Below are 7,969 nucleotides of genomic sequence, written 5' to 3'. Positions count from 1 at the left end.
GGTGCTAAAATGCCAAGGCAGTACAAACACCCCTCAAAAGACCTTTTTCGGAAAGTAGATACCCTAAGCTATTTGCTGAGAGGCATGTTAAAAGTCTATGGAAGATTTATTTTTTTTCCCCAAGTTTTTGGAAAATGGCAAAACATTTTTTTTTTTACACAAAGTTGTCATTTAAATGATATATTGCTCACACATGCCATGGGTATATGTGGAATTGTACCCCAAAAAAATTCTGCTATTTCTCCTGAGTATGGGGATATCACATGTGTGAGATTGTTTGGCAGTCTAGCTGCATACAGGAGCCCAAAATCCAATGACCCCTTTGAAAGCCTGAAGGTGCGTAACTTCCTCATTTCACTTGCTCAATACCTATCACAGTTTCAGAGGACCTGAAATGCCAGGATAGCACAATCCCTCCACCCATCTCTCCCTCCAAATGGCCTCTTTTTGGAAAGTAGACATTCCAAGGAATTTAATAAGAGGTATGGCGAGTATTTTGCCTATCTCATTTTTTGCCACAAGGTTTTGAAAAATAAAAATACATTTTTGTTTTCTTTCTTAATTTTCCAAAACTTGTGGCAACAAATGAGATCTGCAAAATACTCACCATGCCTCTGAGGAAATACCTTGGAGTGTCTACTTTCCAAAAAGGGGTCATTTGAGGGGGGGGGGTGGGCTGTACTATTTTGGCATTTCAGGGCCTCTGAAACTGATAAGTGCTCAGGAGGTGTAACGAGGAAATAAAGCCCTTTAAAAGCTTGAAGGTGCTTACTGGAGTTTGGGGTCCTGGGGTCCATTTTTTTTGGTCATTTATTTTTTACCACAAAACCTTGTGGTAAAAAATAAATTCTTCTATTGGCTCAACATGCCTCTGAGCAAAAAGTTTGCGGTGTCTACTTTCCAAAAAGGGGTAATTTTGGGTGGGTTTTGTGCTATCGGTGTTTTTTTCTGTGGCAGGGATGCCATGTTTTAATTTGTCAGTTTTAGAAAGCCCTAGTTGTCTGCAGATTGATCTAGAAAGAATGTTTTTAATAACAATAAAGTGATATTTAAACACTTGCCCTCCAGAGGATTTACCCCCCTTAATGACCAAGCCATTTTTGCTATTCGGCACTGCTCTATTTAAACTGGTAATTGCACCATCATGCAACGCAAACAAAATTTATGTCCTTTTTTTCACACAAATAGACCTTTCTTTTGGTGGTATTTGATCACCACTGGGTTTTTTTTAATTTTTTGGGATATAAATGAGCAAACAAAGCCCTTTAAAAAGCTTGAAGGTGCTTTCTGGATTTTGGGGTCCATTTTTTTTTTTTTTGTCATTTTCCAAAAAACTTGTGGTAAAAAATAAATTCTTCTATTGATTCAACATGCCGCTCAGCAAAAAGTTTGCGGTGTCCACTTTCCAAAAAGGGGTAATTTGGGTGGGTTTTGTGCTATCCTGGCATTTTATGCCCAATATTAGCACACGCACGTTACCCACTTTTTCCAACCACTTGAAGATGAGGCCTTTTCTGAAGCTTTTTGCTCACATGAAAAAAAAATCTGTATTTTTTGCTAGAAAATTATATATTATATTACTCTCAAACATTATATATTTTTTAAAGCAGAGGCCCTAGAGAATAAAATGGTGGGTGTTGCAATTTGTTATGTCACAGTGCTTGCGCAGCAATTTTTCAATTGCAAATTGTTTGGAAAAAAGACATTTTTTTAATTTTAATGCACAAAAACACAATATTTTGGCCAATTGTTTAGAAAATAGATACCAAACATGACATACTTTAAAACTGCACACACCCTGTGCAACAGTGACAAACTACGTACATTTTATTTTCCATAGGCAATGTTTTAAAAGCCTTTACAGGTTACCACTTTAGTTTTACACTGATCTACCTCCCTCAATCTGACGTTCACAGCAATACCTCACAATCATGGTGCAACTGCTGTTTACTTATTGACACGTGGCCAATACTTGTGTATGCCTTTTGGCGTAAGCGCGGGGGGGAAAAGGGTGCTTTTTTTTAACAAATTTATTAAGCTTTTTTTTACTTTTACACTGTCCCTTTCACGTATTTATCTATTTTTTTTTATCACTTTTTTTGTTATCACATGGAATGTAATTATCCCCTATGATAGCAATAGGCGGTGACAGGTACTCTTTTTCTGAGGAATCTGAGGTCTACTAGACTGTAGATCTCTCCTCTACCTTTAAAGCATCTGATCACACCAAGATTAGTGTGATCAGATGCTTTTCTATTTTAAAATAGTGTTGTTTATATCTGGCAAAAGCGAAGTGATGAAATGATTGGCGTTTCTGGTTTCTTAGACCATAGAGATGATTGAAACCATTCTGGATTCTGATCAGCTGTGTGGTCAGCAGGCAGAACCATCGGCTGCATTCTCAGGTTCCCTGGTAGGACAGGAGAGCCCAAGAAAGCCAAGGAAGGCGTGTGAGGGGGAGCATCCCCTCCCGCTGCTTGTAAAAGCAATCCAGTAGCTAAATAGCCACTAGAATTGCTTTTACATGAATGATGACCGTTGGCTGGAAAAAAACGATACCTGGATGATGCCTGTAGCTGCATGCTTGGACATATATGTAATGTTCTTTTTTTTCATGCAACCTGTGGGCTGAGCGAAAAAGAGAACCTAACAGATTATTTCATTCACATCAGTGTGGATGAGGAAATCTCAGCCAGAAAAAGTGTGGTATGCCCACCATTAGAATATACCGCTCTGCATCCACCCACTTCTAATGTTGGGCAGACATGTAATGTTCTTTTTTTCATGCAACCTGTGGGCTGAGCGAAAAAAGAGAACCTAACAGATTGCTTCATTCACATCACTGTGGATGAAGAAATCTCGGCCAGAAAGTGTGGTATGCCCACCATTAGACTATAGCGCTCTGCATCCACTCACTTCTAATGTTGGGCATACATGTAATGTTCTTTTTTTTTTGTTCAGCCCATGGGCTGAACGAAAAAAAGAACCTAAGAGATTCTTTAATTCACATTGATCAAAGTAAATGAAGAAATCTCTGCCAGAGAAAATGAAAAACATATATGCTGAAGCATAGGAGCGATCCACCCACTGACCACTCCAGGCCCTCATGCTTGAGCTTATATGTTCTTTTTTTAACTGCAGATGAAAAATCTCATCCAGCAGCTCTGCATGCACTGACGTATATTCTAAGAGCAAGAAACTGAGAGCTGCAGCTGAATGGTGTTCCTGCAAAGCAAACAACAATAGTAAAACAAAACAATAAAACACAGTAACAATGGAACATTAACTCAATGAAACAATAACTAAATGGTGTTCCTGCAAAGCAAACAATAACGGTTAACAATAAAACAAAGTAACAATAGAACTCACTAAAAGGACAACTTTTTTTGCAGGGCTTTTTTATTTTAAATTAAATTTGTCATTTATTTATTATTTATTTTTTTTACTTTTTTGTAATTTTTAAAAACAGCCTCTGATTTTTGGGTCTTTCAGAATGCGATGGACCATTTCCTGACTATCTAACATCTTTTGAGACCCTGTGTGAAAATGGTGAATATGTGCCCTAGACTGTGTCGTGTTGTACCCTATACTAATACTCCACTAGTGTGTGGTAGCGACGGAAGCAGTCCTTGAGGCAGAGACCAGGTTGGCCAGGACAGGAGGGACAAAAAAGTGGGTGTTGCATCTTATTCCTTGTCAGCTACAGACACGACATCTTCTTTGTGGTGACCTTTGGGTTGGGGTACCAGAGAGGATATCCGTAAAATGCCTCTCATACAACCAGCTCACTGCATCTAGATTTGAGAATTGGGCCACAGCACCTTCTAGATACAAAAGGGCTGTGATGATCCCTGAAATTGTAGAAAGGATCCACTTTGTCCAATTGCTTTGTAAATTACAAAAGCGTTATATATGTAGCCAATTGAAATAAATAAATAGACACCTTTTTGTAGCAGTATCGAACTTTGCGGGAAACTAGGTACGGATTCATCATTTGGTCTTTGAAGGCCACCCCTTCCATGTTAAGGCTATAGAAGGGAACACAGAAAGGTTTCTGAACAACGTCAGATGCCGTGCTAATTTCTACGTAAATAGAAGACAGGACAAAAACATCCAGTTTGTCCTTTCACTTCACTGCAAGCAATTCATCATTTCTCAAGCAGGCTTTCTCACATTTTCTAAGTCAGGTGTTTACAAGCCATGGGGGGGAAGCCCCAGTGATTAGGTTGCATGGTGCCAAATGAGCCAATTCCAAGATTGTACAAATGTCTAAACAGTGGCACTCATGTATAGAAATTGTCCACATATAAGTGGTACCCCTTGTGGAACAAAGACAACACCAAGTCCCATACTATCTTGCTGCTCCTTTCCATATAGTCTGGGCTGGCGGGGGGCTCTACTTCCCTCATAAACCCTAAAATTGTATGTATAGCCTGTGGCTCTCTCACTGAGCTTATACAATTTGACCCCATATCTGGCACACTTGATGGGGAGGTACTGTTTGAATGCAAGGTGGCCAGTAAAGTGAATGAGGGACTCATCCACACAAATTTTGTAGAGCCTGTCATGTTCAGGATCACCCCGAGGATGACAAAGTATGTCCTCACTGAAATGCATGAATCTCATATCTACGTCTGGCTATGGCAGCAGGGAACATGGGCATAAGATGAATTGGGTCTGTGGACCAATACGACCACAACTCATTATTTTTTGTAATGTCCATGTTGAGAGTTAGGCACAAAAAAGTTTTAAATTCAGAACCGTAATAGGCTTTCATGCAATTGGTCTGGCAAGAGCTGAATTTGGGTTGACGGCAATACATTGTTGTGCATATAAATTGCTTTGGCTCACAAACAAATTATACAAATCTTCTGTGACAGGCAGCTCCAAAAAATCATATGATGATGCTGTTCTGCACTTCTGGCAGTGTCTAAAAAAATTGTGGAAAACACCCCCCAAATTTTTATTCAGTTTTTTCATTTTCAAATTGTGGCAAAAAATTACAACTTCAAAAAGTTTCCATTCCTCTTACAAAATGCCTCAGACTGTCTACAGTACTTTCCCAAAAGGGGTCATTTGGGGGATATTTGTACTGTCCTGGCATTTTAGGACCGCAAGAAACGGGATTGGCTGTCTGTACATCAGAATTGATCAATTTTCAAATACTGTATACTGTATATATATATACCAGTTTGTAGATTGCTATAACTTTCAAGAAAACCAATTAATATACACTTATTGGGATTTTTTTTTACAAAAAAAAATACATTTTGCTCTAAATTTATGACAAAGTTGATTTTCAAACACCACCAAAAGAAAGAAAGCTCTATGTGTGTGAACAAAAATAATGAAAATGTAATTTGTGTACAGTATTGCATGATCACGTAATTACCAGTGAAAGCAGCACAGTGCTGAATAGCAAAAATGCCCTGGTCACAAAAATCTGCCAGAGTTCAAGTGGTTAAGAAACAGTGGCTTGCCATTGTCAGCCTGCAACAGGGTGTGCTCTTGCTAGCAGGAACTTCAGGTAAGAAAATTTACTACAGATTTGCCATAAAGTAGTTGATATATATATATATATATATATACACATTAAATGCAGTTTGGTATACTGCATATACAGTATATAATAAGGAAATAAGGACTATAATAAGGAAAATCCCTTTAAATCATACTTAACAGCTTTCAATAAATTTGTTGAAAGCTGTTGGTTATGATTTAAAGGGATAGCACATCTATCTTTTTTAGTACAATTTTATTGTGTTTTGGTATCCTGACATGTTTTAGCATGCACCATCCCTTATTTTGTATTTTTAATACATTTACATGATATTATTTATTGATTAACTTTTCACACTAAGTGCAAAGTACATTATTTTTTATATACTGTATATACATATTTATATATCATAATGTTCAATTAATTTTCGATTTCAATAGCAAATGGCTCTATTAAGTTAGTTGCTCTCAAAACCATTATGTGCCTAAATGCTGCAAATAATCATTTAAATGGTCATACCCAGAGGAAACGTGAGGGTCTATTTATAAAGCAGAAAATATGACTTTCACAAACATGCGCTGGTAGAAAACCATCCAGTGTCATGGTTGTCACTGTGTAAAATTAACCCAGTGGCTAACTTGTGGCTTCAAGCAGCTATGAACCGACTGACAATGGTAGATCATGTAATTACAAAAGATGGAGCACTTCTTAGTTCGATCACGTGGTGGTGCTGTTGATCTGAATATTATTTAGCCAAGTGTCCCAGGGCTCTCCTGTGCTGCACACATTCAGGCTGACCATATACTGGATAAAATCTACAAGAAAGACTTATGTTTCTAGCGTATTCATATAATTAAAAGGTTCAACTCTGGAGTAGTAACAATGCTTGATAACATTAGTAGAGGTTTTCCATCCTTTTTCAAACATGCGTGGTCAATGTGATGAATAGTAACAACTAGCATTCAGTATAAATTATACTACACTGCTACCACTAAAGCTTTGGATTTGGAATCATGTTTTTATATATACTGAATGTATTATACGTGCTGCGACTCACCATTTAAAGACACTACCTAGAATTCATAGGGACATTCTTTAGAGCTGCTTTGTGCTTTCGTAGAACAAATATTTACCTGCAACAGATTCATGTACCTGTAACAAGTACATAAATGTATTGCACGGAGGCATGATGGAGGGTGGCGCTGAAATCATGTTGTGTACACTTAGCCTTAGTGCATGTTCAGCCCCCAAGGCCGCACATTGTCACTGCTTACCAGGACTAACAATGTCCCTAGCTTCTAGGATGCTGCTGGCTGTGCAGCCGACAGTGTCCTAGCAACCAGTGATGCTGTATAGCTGACAACATCCTAGCAAACAATGACGGGTGGGGGGGGGAGGTGGTAGGTGATGTATCACATCTGTGCATTGCAATGTGTTCGTAAACAGGCGCTACCAAAATGTTCTCTGTGTTAAAAGTTTTTTACTGCTATGTTCATGCTCTGGGGTTTCAACTGTGTTTATGTGTGAAAGCAATTTGCACCAATGTAGGTTTTGACTTGTTGAGCTGGTGGTACCTAAGAAGGAAGGGTTAATGCTGCTGGCCAGGTTTTCACACTCTTTTCAGAATGGTTACTGTCCCCTACAGATCATACCATGTAAGTAGGGGCTCATTAGTGCCCAGAGATGGTCGCCTTGGGGAAAGACTGGCAAAATGTAGCTGCTATGCTGTCCATCTGCACCACCCGTTGGGGGGAGCCAAGTCAGGGTTCCTAGTGAGGTCTGAAACCTGTGGACTTATATGGACTTGTAAAACCTTAAGCTGGACCCTGGTATCAATTAATGCTACCTCTTGTGTATTTGTTACCAAATATGGACTCTTGCCTTGAGAAGGACTCTCTATGAACTTAGCCATCTGCCTAAGGTATGACTACCTAATGGGGCACTATTCAGGGGCACTGGAGAACTTTGTACAGGAAAGTGTGTTGAAGATGTCACTGAGGAATGTTAATTTGCTATCTTTAACTATCTCAGTAAAAGATCTTAGTTGTTCATCTGCATTGCCTGGTCTGAAGTCTCTCAAGAGGAGCATGTAAGGTGTATCAAAGAACATTGCTTACAACAGGGGACTGAAGAGGATATTGAAGATACAGTACAGAGGTCTAACAAGCATAGAGCTGTCCTAAGGAGGCTATATTGCTGTTGTTAATGACTACCATGTTTGTGTCATGCTTGGCCCCTTTACTAACAACCGGTTCCCCACATACTGGGACCAACCTCGCGGCACAGAGTACCTAGGGATCTAGTCTGGAGTCAAAGAGATGTAGTAGGGGCCCCAAGAGGAGAATAAGTATGGAGTTAAGGAGAAGTGCATTTCCTGTGTCCATTAGTAACATACAGACTGGTCACTGACTTGGTGGAGACCAGTACATGCTCCATGTTACTGGCTCAGAAATGCTGCACACCTAGGGA

This window comes from Staurois parvus, unplaced genomic scaffold, assembly GCF_062004578.1.
Source record: "Staurois parvus isolate SC_StPar_1 unplaced genomic scaffold, SC_StPar_1.0 ptg000422l, whole genome shotgun sequence".
In the NCBI taxonomy this organism is placed as follows: Eukaryota; Metazoa; Chordata; class Amphibia; order Anura; family Ranidae; genus Staurois; species Staurois parvus.
The sequence above is the reverse complement of the archived record's forward strand: the minus strand, read 5'-3'. Positions refer to the sequence as shown.